The following is a 16,861-nucleotide window of genomic DNA, read 5'->3' on the forward strand; positions in this document are numbered from 1 at the left end:
TCTGCCTTTTACAAGCTTCTCCTCCCTATTGATATTTGTAAACCTGGCCATAATCATCAGATATTTACCTGAGACCTTTGTCAGATCCAGCTAAATTTTTTGTGATTTGCTGCTCACCTGATTTCTGTGGGTAATACAAATAATTTCAATGGCAAGTGCTACTAAATATATCAGAATCTTCCAAAGACCTCCAAATATCTCATGGTTGGAGTTACTAGACAGTGATAGAAGGGAGAGGAACAAAGAGAGAAACCTTCCAGCAGCAATGTGCTCTTGAATCTGTGCCAGTAGCAGCAGGACAGCAGTCTTTTTGAAGGAGTTGCACAGACTTTATAGCAATAAAATGGTAGGAAATTGCTAATGAAGACAATTCAGAAAGTTATTTAATTTTATATTTAGGAAGCAAATGAACAATATAAGAAAATAGTGCAAACCTGTCTATAATCTTATGTAAATAACATGGCTGCAGTAGAAGTTCAGTAAAACTGAAGGGCGCACATACCTTTATTGTCAGATTTTCATTGTTACTGTGCAGATGTGAAGTGAAATATGTTGACAGGACCAGTGATGTTGCAGTGTACTGTAAAAAAAAAAATATTAATATTAGTTCATAAAATAAACTCATCCACAGCCCAACTCCAAAAATAATTGTGTATTATTTGAAATATTGTTACACAAATTCTTCGTTCTTCATGCATGCACAAAATGTGATAACACTTTTATTGTCTGCTCCTATGGTAATAAACAAGCGGTTTTATAAAAATTTTTCAAAGGACAGGTTTTTTTGATGCTTTTCATTTTTTTGGTGCCAAAGGATGCAATTTTCAATCATGTAGCTGCAAAGTCTCTCCAAACTCATAAGGATATAGACAGAGGGTTTAGTTAAGGGGCATGGCTAAGGCCCAGTTCACATCTGCGTTAAGGCCATTCCATTTCCCTATATGCATGAAATATACGAGCAGCACTTTTCTCTCCACATTTTTCATGTGAAAACCACATGGACCCCATTATAGTTTATGGAGTCCACAGGTTTCCTTAGGTAACCACTTTTTTTTATGCAAATAGGTTTCCACTCTGCGGGTCCCCAAGCGGACTCCCTGACCATAAACTGGAATGCAGAAGTGAACTAGGTCCTAGTTTTTAATATAGGCAGAGGCAAGGGCAAAAGGGGCTTCTTCTGCAGCTAGAAGCTTTACTGTTATTTATATGAGACTTTTTTTGTTACTTTTTTTTTTTTGCTGCAAAAATTGTGAAGCAAAACAACCCCATGTGTGTATAAACCTTTGTGGTTTTGATACAATTACAAAAAATAATGTCATAGAAACACACAAAGAAACCCACAAATGACTCAAGTACTGTAAATGCAACATGTAATAGCAATATGACAAATAACATCATCAAATGAGGGAAGGACGTTAATAAGTTAGGAATTTCTAGGATTTAGGATACAAATTTTGAAATCAAATTCTGCAATTTTTTTTTTTTTTACACTGCAGCATACCATTTTAGAAATGCTGCAGAATATCTGTGTCAGAACATCTCATGTACATTTGACTTCTTACCCTAGATTATAAAGTGTAATATATGAATGTAAGTGGATTGTATATATGTTTCATAAAAGTCAGGTAGAACATGAGTTTACATTTTCTCACACATTGCTTTAACATTTAAATCGAGCTTGTACCATCTGTTGCTAAACGTACACAGTAGAAAAATAACAGCCTGGAAACTACACTGCATAATTTTGTAGTTAAAAAATAACTGAATCTATAAAAATAGTCCTAAAAAGTATTACTTTCCCTGCCATATATGAATACCTTCACACAACAGAGATCGCCTACTCATATCTAAAGATATTTCTCAGAATTCAGCACATAAAGGTAGTTATGGTGGAAATACTGGTAAATTCAGAAAAGTTCAGGAATATGAAATCTTTTTATGTTCCATATAAGCCATTTCAAATCATTATAGGGGAAATTCAGTAAAAACAAACAAAAAAAAAAACATGAGTATGGGTTTCTTTTTTTTTTTTCACCTCCACAAGCCCCCTGCCAAAGATCTGTAATTTCTGGAAACCTCTGCAGACTTTCTGTGAAAAGCGCTTCGTAAAAAACTGCAATGTGTTTTTCCCACAGCGCTTCATCGTTACATGTGACCTTAGCCTAAGATGGGGCCTTACGTTTTGAACAGAACATCATTTTTTGTAATGGTTGGAGAGCCCCATTTTACAATATTCGATGTTTTATAAATAATGTATCATTGACAGACAGTTTAGGCTTATGTGAGACAATTTTAGGACACAGCTCGATGTTATACAATGGCCTTTTAGCTGCATCACAAAGCTTCCAGCCTATAACCGCAGACTTTGGTGAAGGATTAAGGTACATTAACAATTGTTTCTGCAGCCCAAAATAAAACTATCGCATCACATAAATGATGGGAGATAACTTAACTGCATTATCTTCCAATGTGGGTTTGCCACACAGGGCTTAATAATCCATTTTGGTGTCTGAGGACCTCTGTATAAATGGATGTCAGATGTACTTTACTTTAAGATTTTCCCCAGTGGCATTAAATGGCCATTTGTGGTCTATTATTATTATATTTATTCCTACACAGTCACCTTTTAATTGCTCTTAGTGGTTTGGATGTGAATATACATATTGAAGTACACATCCTGTCTGTTAAAATATCTGAAATATCCCATGGTACATGGAAATCATATGTTCACTATAGATTGCCTAGAAGGAGAGAGATATTCAAATTTGATATTATTTTATTCCTCCTACAATAAATCTAAAACTTTTCTAGATGTTTTATATATATATATATATATATATATATATATATATATATATATATATATATATACACACATATACACATATATTATATATATTTAAATATATATAATGTCTCACAGCGGCCCCTGCAGCCTATATTATGCCCCACAGTGGCGTAATAGACTGTGCTGCCTAATAGAGGTTGCAGCGCCTCAGTGGACACTGCAAAGCTCTATTATGCCCCACAGTTGCCCACCCAACTATTATGCCTCACAAGCTTCGGGCCTGTATGGTACTGCTAGCACAGGCTTCAGGCCTGTATGGTAATATCCCAGACCACATGACATCTGGGACATTACCATACAGGCCAGAAGCCTGCTAGGATTAACATTGGATCCTGGAGTAACACTGTTTATTATGTTCGCTCACCTCCCCTGGGGGTTCCGATTATTATACTAAGGGGTCTGAAAAGACCCCCCGAGTATAATAATAGGAGTAGTAGGATCGTGGCCTGAGCCTGCTCACTGCCGCCCTCCGCATCCTATAGCAGAAGAAGTGGGGGACCTCTATGAGCAGGCCCGGGGAGATAGGTAAATAGGCTGCTACCTGCTGGGGATACTCCAGCAGGTAGCAGCTTATTATTAAAAAAAAAGAGTATTTACTACCGATTTTTGCCGCTGCTCCTGCTGCCGCCCCTTCTTTTTTTTCACCCGACAATGAGACGTCTGCATCTAAATAAGTGCAGGAGAGGGCCATTCGAGTTGTTTTCAAAGCGGCCCTCTCCTACGCTAGTTTAGGGGGAAAAAAAAGTTTAAAAAAATCAAATTGCCATGAGTGCTGCCCCCTCCGGGGTGCGGCCTGAGTCCGACGCCTCATCTCGCCTCATTAGAGGTGCGTCCCTGTATATACCTGTTCTCTAAAGAGAACGTTTTACCATGAAAATGCAGTCTAATCTGCACACAGCATGTTATGGAGCAGACAGAGCTGAGTAGATATATAGCTTTGTAGGAAATATTCAGTATATCTTATTCATTTATCTCTTAGCTCTTTCTATGCTTGAGTGGGGGAGTTTTTAAGAAATCTCATCCAAATTCTTTAGAGAACTGACTTGTGATGGGGATTTTAAATTTGTTGCACGTCAAATATATGTTTCAAATATTTATCATTTTTGCTACAAAATCTGCAACAAAAATGCAACATTTAGTATGTTTGTTTGTTGTTTTGATGCTGATTTTAATGACTCCTTACAAGATCCAAGTTGTAAGTGGTTCTAATGTGGCATCCCCCATATATTCCAGATGGATAGATTCAGACAGGAAAAGAACAATGTTTTTTTCCATTGGATGTGGTCTTACAGAACAATTCCCGCATGAAGAAGAAGATTTCAATAATACGGTACATTAAATAAAATGGTAAGGCGCCATATAAAATGTTTATAGGAAGATGTCTGGAGTTATCATTAATTGTAAACATGTAAATTTAAAAAAAAAAAATCATTTTTTTTTTTATAGTAAATATAACTGAAGATGTGACAAAGCTGAGAATGGATCATCTAATGTAAAGGTGACTTTAGTGATTAAGAATTTATTCTAGGTTTTCTCTTTTGTATAAAAATCTAATTTTTAGGAAGCGCATCAGTAGATTCTGTGTTGTCCCAAATAATATGCGGCATAGTATATATCTATCACACAGACCTTTTCACTGCACATAAATTATTTAACTCTCCTTTCCTCCCCTTTAAGTGAAATTATATATCACTCAGACACATTAGGAAACACTAGTGACTAATGTGACAGCTGATTCCAGTAAATATGATATGAGGCAGCTATTACTAACAGCACTGTCTACATTCACTGGAGACAAGAGTACAGAATTATCATATATCTAGTAATAGAATTTCTCACAGTATTTTGTAAAGTTCATGCAGAGGGGAAATGTAGATCTATTTCTCTGCATGGAACTGGCACTCCATTATATACAGACATCATTTTACAGGTCTCAAATGTCCATTGGTCTTACAAAAAGTGTACACGGTAAATTCAAAAAGAAGGATCGAATTTTACAATAAGATGAGAGTAGCGAAATTCTGATTTAACACAAGCCAAGCTGTAACTGAAAGCACAAATGAATAGTCAGAGAGAATATATCAGCAAAATATCCACAATCATACAATGCCATTAACGGTAATGTGTGGTCAGAAGATATAGTTTGTATACTATAGCTATTAACAAATTGTGAGGACACATACATGGAAAGGTCATTAAATGTCAATGTCTGCTTTGGGATACAACTGATGTGTGTTGGTCAATTGTATTACCTGCTGTTATGTAAACATTCTAAATAAATACTTAAAGGAACACTCCAAGGCAAAATCAGTCTAGGGAGTGGGTAAGGGGGCGAAACATAACACTGGAACTTATTTTACTATTGGTGTCCTTTGGATCCATCTAGCTACACATCCCTCACTTGACCTTGATAAACGTTCAGAACATATACACTCACCGGCCACTTTATTAGGTACACCTGTCCAACTGCTCGTTAACACTTAATTTCTAATCAGCCAATCACATGTCGGCAACTCAGTGCATTTAGGCATGTAGACATGGTCAAGACAATCTCCTGCAGTTCAAACCGAGCATCAGTATGAGGAAGAAAGGTGATTTGAGTGCCTTTGAACGTGGCATGGTTGTTGGTGCCAGAAGGGCTGGTCTGAGTATTTCAGAAACTGCTGATCTACTGGGATTTTCACGCACAACCATCTCTAGGGTTTACAGAGAATGGTCCGAAAAAGAAAAAACATCCAGTGAGCGGCAGTTCTGTGGGCGGAAATGCGTTGTTGATGCCAGAGGTCAGAGGAGAATGGCCAGACTGGTTCGAGCTGATAGAAAGGCAACAGTGACTCAAATAGCCACCCGTTACAACCAAGGTAGCCAGAAGAGCATCTCTGAACGCACAGTACGTCGAACTTTGAGGCAGATGGGCTACAGCAGCAGAAGACCACACCGGGTGCCACTCCTTTCAGCTAAGAACAGGAAACTGAGGCTACAATTTGCACAAGCTCATCGAAATTGGACAATTGAAGATTGGAAAAACGTTGCCTGGTCTGATGAGTCTCGATTTCTGCTGCGACATTCGGATGGTAGGGTCAGAATTTGGCGTCAACAACATGAAAGCATGGATCCATCCTGCCTTGTATCAACGGTTCAGGCTGGTGGTGGTGGTGTCATGGTGTGGGGAATATTTTCTTGGCACTCTTTGGGCCCCTTGGTACCAATTGAGCATCGTTGCAACGCCAAAGCCTACCTGAGTATTGTTGCTGACCATGTCCATCCCTTTATGACCACAATGTACCCAACATCTGATGGCTACTTTCAGCAGGATAATGCGCCATGTCATAAAGCTGGAATCATCTCAGACTGGTTTCTTGAACATGACAATGAGTTCACTGTACTCCAATGGCCTCCACAGTCACCAGATCTCAATCCAATAGAGCATCTTTGGGATGTGGTGGAACGGGAGATTCGCATCATGGATGTGCAGCCGACAAATCTGCAGCAACTGTGTGATGCCATCATGTCAATATGGACCAAAATCTCTGAGGAATGCTTCCAGCACCTTGTTGAATCTATGCCACGAAGAATTGAGGCAGTTCTGAAGGCAAAAGGGGGTCCAACCCATTACTAGCATGGTGTACCTAATAAAGTGGCCGGTGAGTGTACTTATAGAAAGCAACATTACCATATAGTGGGTTTAACATAGTGCACTACATGAGTTATGCTTTTTACATAGCTGATGTAATAGGAAGTGAATGATGGCAAATATGCAAGAGACTAAGTGCCTAATTAACCCCTTCCCAACATCTGCTCAACTAATACGTTAAGTCTTTAAACTGGACGTCCCTTCAGGGCATGTGTGGACACCAAAGCCACCAGGTCTCCATTGTTTTACACAGCAGAGATCCAGCTGCAATACCTGCAGTCATACGCTGCTCTAATCACCAGTATTAACCATATAGAGCCTTGTAATAAACACAACAGGGGCAAGTATGAAAACATACGTGTGGGAAAATGATACCAAACCCAAAAGAAAAAATCAACCACACAATAAAATTTAATAAATCTATATTAATATCCACTAAAAATGTGAAACATAAACCAAAACAATAAAACGACAACAATTACAATGGGGGTAGGTAGAACTACATGTACCAGATTACCAGCACAGTATAAAGGGCGGTGGGAAGCTAATAAAGAATTACAAGCGATATATTGGGGATGAAGTTCCCATGTAAAATAATTCAACAGTCTGTAGTGGTGAAAACCTCACCATAACAATATCCATATATACATAGTCAAGCCAGGAACATTATCATCACCAAAAAATACACATGATTAGCTAACCCCCACACATACCTATACTGCTCGGAACACCCAACGCACGTTTCACCCACGCTTAGGTGGGCTTCGTCAGGGGACAATGATGGTGTTCCTTGCTTGACTATGTGTATATGGATATTGTTATGGTGAGGTTTTCACCAAAAAACAGCCACTTCCCGAACGGGAGAGGCCATAGAAAAATGGTCGATGGACATGCGCAGTTGGTACTTTTGGACCAAGAGAAGGGGAGCGCAAGAGAAGAAGGCGAAGGCGAAGAAGAAGACAGAGGTCATTAATGGAGAGTTTTCAACAGCACTGGGGACGTCCCCTATGCTGTTTGAGTGCTGGGGAATGCCCCCAGTGCTGTGAGAAAACTAATTTGCATAAGAAAGAAAGAAGAAATTCCTCAGGAACGGCGGCGCGAATCAGAATAATAAAGGTAAGAGAAGAATAGCCTTTCTTAAGACTATTCCTAAGTGTATTTATAGTAAAAACTGATTCTAATGATATAATCCCTTTAAAAAATGTCCAAAATGCAAAATTCTAAACATTTTTTCCTGTGCAGTAAATACTGCAAAAACAAAACCTGCAAGAAATTGGCGCAAATGTAGTTTTTCTCCAGCCCCTTTCTGAATTTTTTTTCAACTTCCCAGTACATCATATGGAATATTAAATGGTAGCATCATGACGTCCCACAAACATTAGCCCCTAATATGGGTCTGTGAATGGAAAAATGGCTGTGGTGGGAAAGGGTAAATGGTGGTGCATGCTAAGCTTGGTTGGGAGTACTGCTGCTATATCTGTGTACAAAAACTGTTGGGTCATAATTCCTATAGTGATGCTGAAAATTTACATTTAAAGGAGTTGGCCGCTTTAGGACCATTATTGAGAGACCAATGATATTGTTTGTATAATAAAAAGTTGCACAGTTTTCTAGATCTCTGCTGTCATTTATTCTTTTTAGGCTGCCTTCACACGGAGTAACGTCGGGCTGAATTTGTGCTTATTTTTACAGGCGTAGAGAAAAAACCATTGCATTTACGCAGCTTTTTTTTTTACTATGAGCGTATACGCGGCTTTTTTGCTCACGTAAATGCTCCGTTAAAAAACGCAGAGCGTTTATGCGAGCAAAAAAAGCCGCGTATACGCTCATAGTAAAAAAAACGCCGCGTAAACGCAACGTTTTTTTTTCTATGCCTGTAAAAATAAGCACAAATTCAGCCCGACGTTACTCCGTGTGAAGGCAGCCTTATTCCCAGTGGATAAAAATTAGTCCATGGTCATATGATATACAGTCCATGGTCATGTGATGGAGACAGGTATACAGCTCATTACCAGATAAATGTCTGATTACTGTGATGTGACTATAACGATCTGTGCATCTGTGTGTTCATCACGTGACCATGGACTGATTTTTATACACTAGAAGTAAGAAGAATGAATGAATGAATGAATGAAAGCAGAGATTTAGAAAACTGTGAGGAATTGATACAGAAAGTATATTGGAAACTTGTACAACATTTTATTTTACAAACTATAAGATATATCTCTCAATATTGGTCTGAAAGTGGCCGGCCCCTTTAATACTTCTCATTTCCTCTTTATCCATTTGGCTTAAATATCTGCATGAGATTTTCCCCCAAAACTGATGGGTAGTTCTGAAAAATGTGTGAAACCAAGCTAAATAGTAGTCTAAATAACATATATCTAAGAACTTTACATGAATAAAATGAGGTCTACTTATGAAGTTGTCCAGGATTCAGGGATGACCAGGGTGGATGTAAAATACCAAAAAAAAAACCCAACCCAATGATAATATTAACTATCACCAAAAGCAGAGAGGCTCACATGTCTGTTGAGAGCAAGGACTGGCCTCAGCTGGAGAGGTGCTGGTGACGTTGCTCATGTATGTCACTGGTTTCTTATCAATGACCACTGATTGGTCTCAGCAGTCATGTGAGCCTTTATGTATTGGGTATGTGCAGTTCCGATGCAGGACAGTAAGGGGACCGGAACAGCACAGGTGTATTTCTATCTTTTTTGTTTTACACCCACCCCCACCACCCTTGAGTTTTCCCTTAATCCTGGGCAATCCCTTTAACCTACCAATGGGATTCACATGGAACCTATATGCTGGTGCACAGAATTCCTACACCCCTGTTCCATACTTATGGAAGAGAATACTTCCATAATACATTGTGTGATACAGTCAAAGTCCGAATATATTTTCTTTTGTGTCATGTGTGAATGAAGTACAAAAAATGTTCATCTGCTTCCATGTGAAAGTGGAGAGAAACAGGTACCATGAGGTTTTAGAGATACAGCTACAACTTGAGATCCTGTATGGAGCTGTATTATGCCCGCCTGCATTAGTCCTTAATGTAAAACCTTTCATATACCAATTTTTGTTGGAGTGACATGACATTTTTAGGAATCTTGCCAGAATCTTGCTTTTTATTTCTCCACAGGATTGTAGGTTTATTAACAAAATTGTTCAATAATAGCTTGTAATGCAATTCTATAAAACAATACATTAGCTTCGAAATTGAGGTTTCATGTAAGTGGTGCTTGCGCAGATGGGTAAACTCACAAGCTGGCATTTCTGAGATGTGGGATTCGGAGTTGAAAAAATAAAACAATGCAACTACCAGAGACGAAAAAAACAAATGACATCCTTTTTGTAATCCTGAACAAAAGCACGGAAAAGGCTTTGTGTCTGCAAAGTACTATAAAGCTTTCTAAAGTTCATTATGTATCATTTAAATCCTACAGAATTGAAGACACTCCAGGTCTTTCCAGATTTACGTATGACCAATGTAAATTTACTGTTCTTAGTCAAGAATGAAGTACTAGAGGTGCTGAAGATGTGACCTACAAATCTATTTGTCCTAGGGGAGGCAGCTTGTGCACGGTCTGCCAAGGTAAATGAATTGCTCTTTCCAACCTTGTAGAATAACATACTGTCCAACCCCACTGCTAAATGATAATCACTGCAGGACTGAGTGGAGGGATAATACTAGCCCATGTGATAGAAGGCTGGAAGCAACAGAATGTCACATAGTTCTGGGCACTTTCAAGTTATCTTGGCATTTATAGCACATGGCAATTTTGGCATTAAACTTGACTTCACTCAAAAGTACAATCCCAATAATCACAAGTCCTATGACCTCTGATAGCATGAATTTAGGTCCCCTATATTATGTGGATAATGGGTACCATAAGCTTGGCAGAAAGTGTGTTCCTATAAAAAGGTCAGTTCTGTGTGTGTTCCTTGACCTTGTTGATGGGTTAGAGGATGGCGCAGGTACACAGATGTCATTATAAATGTAATTTTACTCCAAGACTGGTTGCAATGGTTGGCAGTTGTTCAATGTCGTTGTTCTGAAAGTTCCCCAAATTGTCCCTCTATAACTGTTCAGCAAGAGTGTGTACTGTACAGTCATTTCCATATCCTATCTAGTAACAGTGACGTATAAGGGAGGGGGAAACAGACCGAATTGAGACAGATGCTACAGACAATAAGTATTTGTAAACATATGATATCAAGTGAAGAATAAAATTGATACAAGCATATAAATTACCATATATTATCACCAAAAATTCACCTATCCTCATATACCAAAATAATGTGTATATGAAAAATGATTTTTATAATTCATATGGATGTAAGTACAAATAAATAGATCTCCATACACACCTACATGGTAGATATAATGGCAAAATAATCACCAACAGACAAGCCAAAGAAAAAGAAATATGTATAAATAAATAAATAAATAAATAAATATGTTCTTCTTTCCTTTTTTCAGCATGTCTGTTGATGACTATCACCTCTCTGTCCCCGCTCCCACATTTCCCCACATGATATGATGTCATCTCAGGATAACTTTATAGGTCCAAGCTCCATCCACATGTTAAAGGACACAACTGTTGACGGCTCATAAAGTTTTATGTTTGTGTAATGACAGTCACCTCTATTACAAAAGTGTCTGACCTCTGCATAAGCAATGCCGCCCCTGCTACCTCTTGTGTCACCCCCTCTACCTCATAGATTGTAAGCTCTTGCGAGCAGGGCCCTCAGTCCCATTGTGTGAAATGACTTTCTTTGTAATGTATCTGTCTGTATTTGAACTCTACAAATTGTACAGCGCTGCGGAATATGTTGGCGCTATAGAAATAACATTTATTATTATTTATTATTATGACTATGGTCACTATATCTAGCATGTGGGTATATATGGGGCTCCATTAATTTGTACATCCATCCATATGGATTCTAAAAATAGTTTTATTATATACGTTATTTTTGGTATATGAGGATATATGTATTTTTGGAGATTAATATATGGTAATGTATATACTTACATGGATTTTATTATACATTTGATATCATATGTTTACAAATACTTACCTACTTTATATATGTGAATTGTCTACTCATTTATTGACTGTGGAGATGATTGTTGAAAATCCGGCATTGGAGAGTTGCAGTGGTCCTCGTGCTGCTCAATCTTTGCCAGTCAAGTCTTTTGTGTATATTTGTATTTTTGTATTTATTTCATTTGTTAATAAACTATATTTTTGATAATATATGAAATTAGTTGATATGGGGTACTTTTTCCTTTTTGTATTTCTAGGAAGTGGCCTGGAACTATTTGCTATTTTCCATACACCTCTAGTAAAGAACTTCCTCAGATACAACTGTCTCAAGCAGGCCACGAGATGAACAAGGCACAGCAGAGTGCTCATAAAATGCATTGGTGAGCAATGCAGAGTCCAGCAAGATATAACATTGTCTCCCTGGTCACACTTAACCTCACTGAGATAATAATATTATGGTGCACGGTGATAATGTCCACTTCAGACATACACTATACTTTGGTCTCAGCGGTGAGCAGAACTCAACCATGGAGACTGCACCACAGTAAAGAAAAAACAGTATACCTCAGCACTGAGTAAGAGAGGTGCAAGGATAGGTTCCCAAGCCAGATCAACTACATAAGTAATCTCTGCACTCTCCAAACCACAATTCCAACCCATTTAGTCATAGATACCAAAGACATTCTGAAGCATAAAATATGGTAAATATTTCAGTGTATCTGACTTTGCCTATTAGGTATTGGGGCGCTGTCAGTTATCTGAAGCAAACATCTCACTGCATAGGAGCCAGAGCTTATCTACAGTGGACAAAAGGAAACGAGCAGTGCTGGAATGGCAAGGGATTCAATACGTGTGTATTGTTTTTTGTTTTATTTCCTGTTTTCAGGGCTTACCATGGATCCAGATTTAGGCTGGGGCCCCACGTGGCATGGACGCCGCAGAAACAAATGCAGCATTTTATACAGTCCTATGAAAAAGTTTGGGCACCCCTATTAATCTTAATCATTTTTAGTTCTAAATATTTTGGTGTTTATAACAGCCATTTCAGTTTGATATATCTAATAACTGATGGAACAGTAATATTTCAGGATTGAAATGAGGCTTATTGTACTAACAGAAAATGCGCAATATGCATTAAACCAAAATTTGACCGGTGCAAAAGTATGGGCACCTCAACAGAAAAGTGACATTAATATTTAGTACATCCTCCTTTTGCAAAGATAACAGCCTCTAGTCGCTTCCTGTAGCTTTTAATCAGTTCCTGGATCCTGGATAAAGGTATTTTGGACAAACAATTCAAGTTCAGTTAAGTTAGATGGTCGCCGATCATGGACAGCCCGCTTCAAATCATCCCACAGATGTTCAATGATATTCAGGTCTGGGGACTGGGATGGCCATTCCAGAACATTGTAATTGTTCCTCTGCATGAATGCCTGAGGATTTGGAGCGGTGTTTTGGATCATTGTCTTGCTGAAATATCCATCCCCGGCGTAACTTCAACTTCGTCACTGATTCTTGAACATTATTCTCAAGAATCTGCTGATACTGAGTGGAATCCATGCGACTCTCAACTTTAACAAGATTCCCGATGCCGGCATTGGCCACACAGCCCCAAAGCATGATGGAACCTCCACCAAATTTTACAGTGGGTAGCATGTGTTTTTCTTGGAATGCTGTTTCTTTTTGGACGCCATGCATAACGCCTTTTTTTATAACCAAACAACTCAATTTTTGTTTCCAAAATGAAGCTGCCTTGTCCAAATGTGCTTTTTCATACCTCAGGCAACTCTATTTGTGGCGTACGTGCAGAAACGGCTTCTTTCTCATCACTCTCCCATACAGCTTCTATTTGTGCAAAGTGCGCTGTATAGTTGACCGATGCACAGTGACACCATCTGCAGCAAGATGATGCTGCAGCTCTTTGGAGGTGGTCTGTGGATTGTCCTTGACTGTTCTCACCATTCTTCTTCTCTGCCTTTCTGATATTTTTCTTGGCCTGCCACTTCTGGGCTTATCAAGAACTGTCCCTGTGGTCTTCCATTTCCTTACTATGTTCCTCACAGTGGAAACTGACAGGTTAAATCTCTGAGACAGCTTTTTGTATCCTTCCGCTGAACAACTATGTTGAACAATCTTTGTTTTCAGATCATTTGAGAGTTGTTTTGAGTAGCCCATGATGCCACTCTTCAGAGGAGATTCAAATAGTAGAACAACTTGCAATTGGCCACCTTAAATACCTTTTCTCATGATTGGATACATCTGGCTATGAAGTTCAAAGCTCACTGAGGTTACAAAACCAATTTTGTGCTTCAGTAAGTCAGTAAAAAGTAGTTAGGAGTATTCAAATCAATAAAATGATAAGGGTGCCCATACTTTTGCACCGGTCAAATTTTGGTTTAATGCATATTGCGCATTTTCTGTTAGTACAATAAACCTCATTTCAATCCTGAAATATTACTGTGTCCATCAGTTATTAGATATATCAAACTGAAATGGCTGTTGCAAACACCAAAATATTTAGAACTAAAAATGATTAAGATTAATAGGGGTGCCCAAACTTTTTCATAGGACTGTATATATGCACTGCAGATTGTCACGGTTTTGAGATTGCAGCATGTCAATTACACCTATGGAAACACTAGTGGTTTCCTTATAGGTATAATGGGAGCAGAAGGTCCGCATAGGTTTCCTGTTTTACTTTCTTTAAAAGATGCATTGCTGTTGCTGAACCTTAGCAGTCTATAGAACAAGTATGGATGCAAATCATAAAATAAGTAATTCCAATCTGCTTATAGCGCTGTTTAGTTTGCTAGTCCTTCAGAGCAAGATATAGAACCCAATCTGGAGAAGAACTTGGGGTACAACATGATGCTTTAATCAGTAAGATTATTGTATAGTGAAAACCAAGAAAAGGAAACATTTGTAGGACATTCCCATAGAGCATTTCACAGACTATACCTATGCTGTAAAATAGAGATTTGTGAGGTTCGCCGCGGGACTGGAAAAAACATGATTTGCATGGCTCTGTCCATTGTCCTGAAATGAATAATAGCATGCAAATACAGCACCTTCAGGGAAATACAGCAATGCCTCACTTTACAAGCATTATATAGGAAGCAATGGTTAACCAATAGTTACCCCTTGTACAGTAAGAAAAGTGAATTTATTGCTCATATTTTAGAGCAGCTTGCAAATGAATTACTCATCTCCAGCCAACTCCTTTGATTCTTTATCCTCAGGCTGTCACTGACAGTTTGGGTCCATTAATGTCATCATCTGCAGGAATGCATGTCCGCCAATGCCACCCACTAACAAGCAATCTGTAGCAATGGATGGTCACAACGGAAAAATAATATTGTTTGCAGCTTATTGTTATAATTGCATAATGCCGCTAGATGTTTCCTTCGAAAGGTACAACATTGTGCCCTGGCAATGCATATAACAAGAAATTGTACTGACTGTTTACATCAGCAAAGCCATAGAATACAAATGCTTAGAATTTAGGATACATTTGCAGTAAAGGCTGTCACATTTCACAAAATTTTTGGAAAAATATTGAAATGCCATAGGTTAGTGACAACAAAGATAAGCAAATATGTCCTAGCTTAGTGATGGCTTCCCTGTTCTTTCCCTTTGCATGTGGAGTACGCTTTGTTCTCTGTAATGCTACTATGATTTAATTCTGCTACTAAACAGGAACAACAAGCTCAGACCTTTAAATAAAGCCCATTAATTGTGCTATTCTCAACCATCAATATGTAGTCATTATGTGCCATGTGGATGCTTGTGTTTTGTAGGCTTTTTTCCCGTTCTGCCCTGATATGTGAATCATAAAAGAACTGCATCCTGCCTGTAACACGGAACAGAGAATGGATTTCCTAAAATAATGCTGAAGATCTACGTCACCGTTGCCAGTGGCATCCTCTGCTCGCTGAATGCCACAAAACTGTATGAGACTGATAAAAGCCTCAGCAGTAAGACAAGATTTAGCTGCGCAGCAGGGAGATTATCCACATAAAGTACATTGATCAGTACATCAAGGACCATTTATTGTACATGAAATCAAAACCATCTGCTTTACTTTGTACAAATTTGTTCTTATTTTCATATTGACAAATGATGCAGTGTCTTCTATGTGTATATTCAACTAGCAACACAGATAGGTCTGTTGCTCCAAACTGTTATAGTCCACACTGCTCTAATATGCCAGACTCGATAATGCAGGGCCAGGCGAGATTTCAGAATAACTCCCTGGCCTTGTCACTCAAAAGAATGGATGGGGTAATGTTTGGAGCAATTGAGCCGCCCTCAGTGCTCCAGATTGCACATTTGGATATCTCTGCAATTGGGGCACAAATTTTTATGGTGAAAAAGGGGTTATACAACTTCAGATAGTACCAGAGGTGTAGCAAAAGGTAGGTAGATCCCCATTACAAATTTTGCATTTGGACCCAGGAGCTTAAAATTATACATTAGACTTGTACAACCCTTCATATCCAGCCATTACACCTTACACCATGCCTGGGCTTCACCACTTGCCATACTTCTTCTGAAAATACATACATTTTCTCTGAAGTCCAGAATAACAAAAAGAACAAAATGAGCAAGTTACACTGGGTTTACACCAGTGTTCAGGTCTCCGTATCAGATTTCTGCTGGCAGAAGATGGAAACCTGTCAGACCGAGTCCGGCCATAAGCGCCAGTGAGTGTTTTAAGCTCTCTGCGGTGAAACCGTTTTTTTTTTTTACACCGGACACAAAGTCCTGCATGTCCTACTCTGTGTCCAGTTAAAGAAAAATGGTTTCACCGCAGAGAGAATAAAACGCTCACGGGCGTTGGGTTGGGTGAATGGGTTTGAAACATGACTGCAGGTTTCCGTTTCCTACCCAGTTTCATGCAGGAAATGGAAACCTGCAGAAAGGAGACCCCGGTCGCAGATGTAAATGAGCCCTTATGTAGGTAAAAGTGGTACTACTGTACCCAGAGAATAGAGTGAAAAATCACTTGTGTCAAACTTGTGAGCAGTAACGGGGGGAGGTGGCAGCTCAATTTTGACGTCAACCTCACAACATGAGAAGCACTTAGCTAAGTCGTTATACACCTCAAGATAATAGCCATTTAACTAATTAGAGGTACCACACATTAGTATCTACAATGTAGTTTCACATACAGATATAGCAGAATCAGATGCACAGTTTCTGCACCAAGGCTTCTTTATCTAATGGATCCAAACACAAAGCTTAACACATTTTAACAGATGGGAATATCAAGCTCTGGAATGCGAGGGTGGAAGAGAAGATTGAGACAGAATTTAGTTGGCC

The 16,861-nt window shown here is 38.7% G+C and overlaps 1 protein-coding gene across 1 annotated transcript in view; it reads right to left on the reverse strand.

The window, feature by feature from the left end:
- The window catches only part of DLGAP1 (DLG associated protein 1), a 432,343-nt gene that overhangs the window by 297,448 nt on the left and 118,034 nt on the right, over nt 1-16,861 (reverse strand). The window contains exon 3 of the mRNA XM_075270644.1: nt 503-580. The gene's annotated coding sequence lies outside the window, so the exon portion shown is untranslated. The remainder of the gene's footprint in view (nt 1-502; nt 581-16,861) is intronic.

The sequence above is a fragment of the Leptodactylus fuscus genome, chromosome 4 (genome assembly GCF_031893055.1).
Source record: "Leptodactylus fuscus isolate aLepFus1 chromosome 4, aLepFus1.hap2, whole genome shotgun sequence".
NCBI lineage: Eukaryota > Metazoa > Chordata > Amphibia > Anura > Leptodactylidae > Leptodactylus > Leptodactylus fuscus.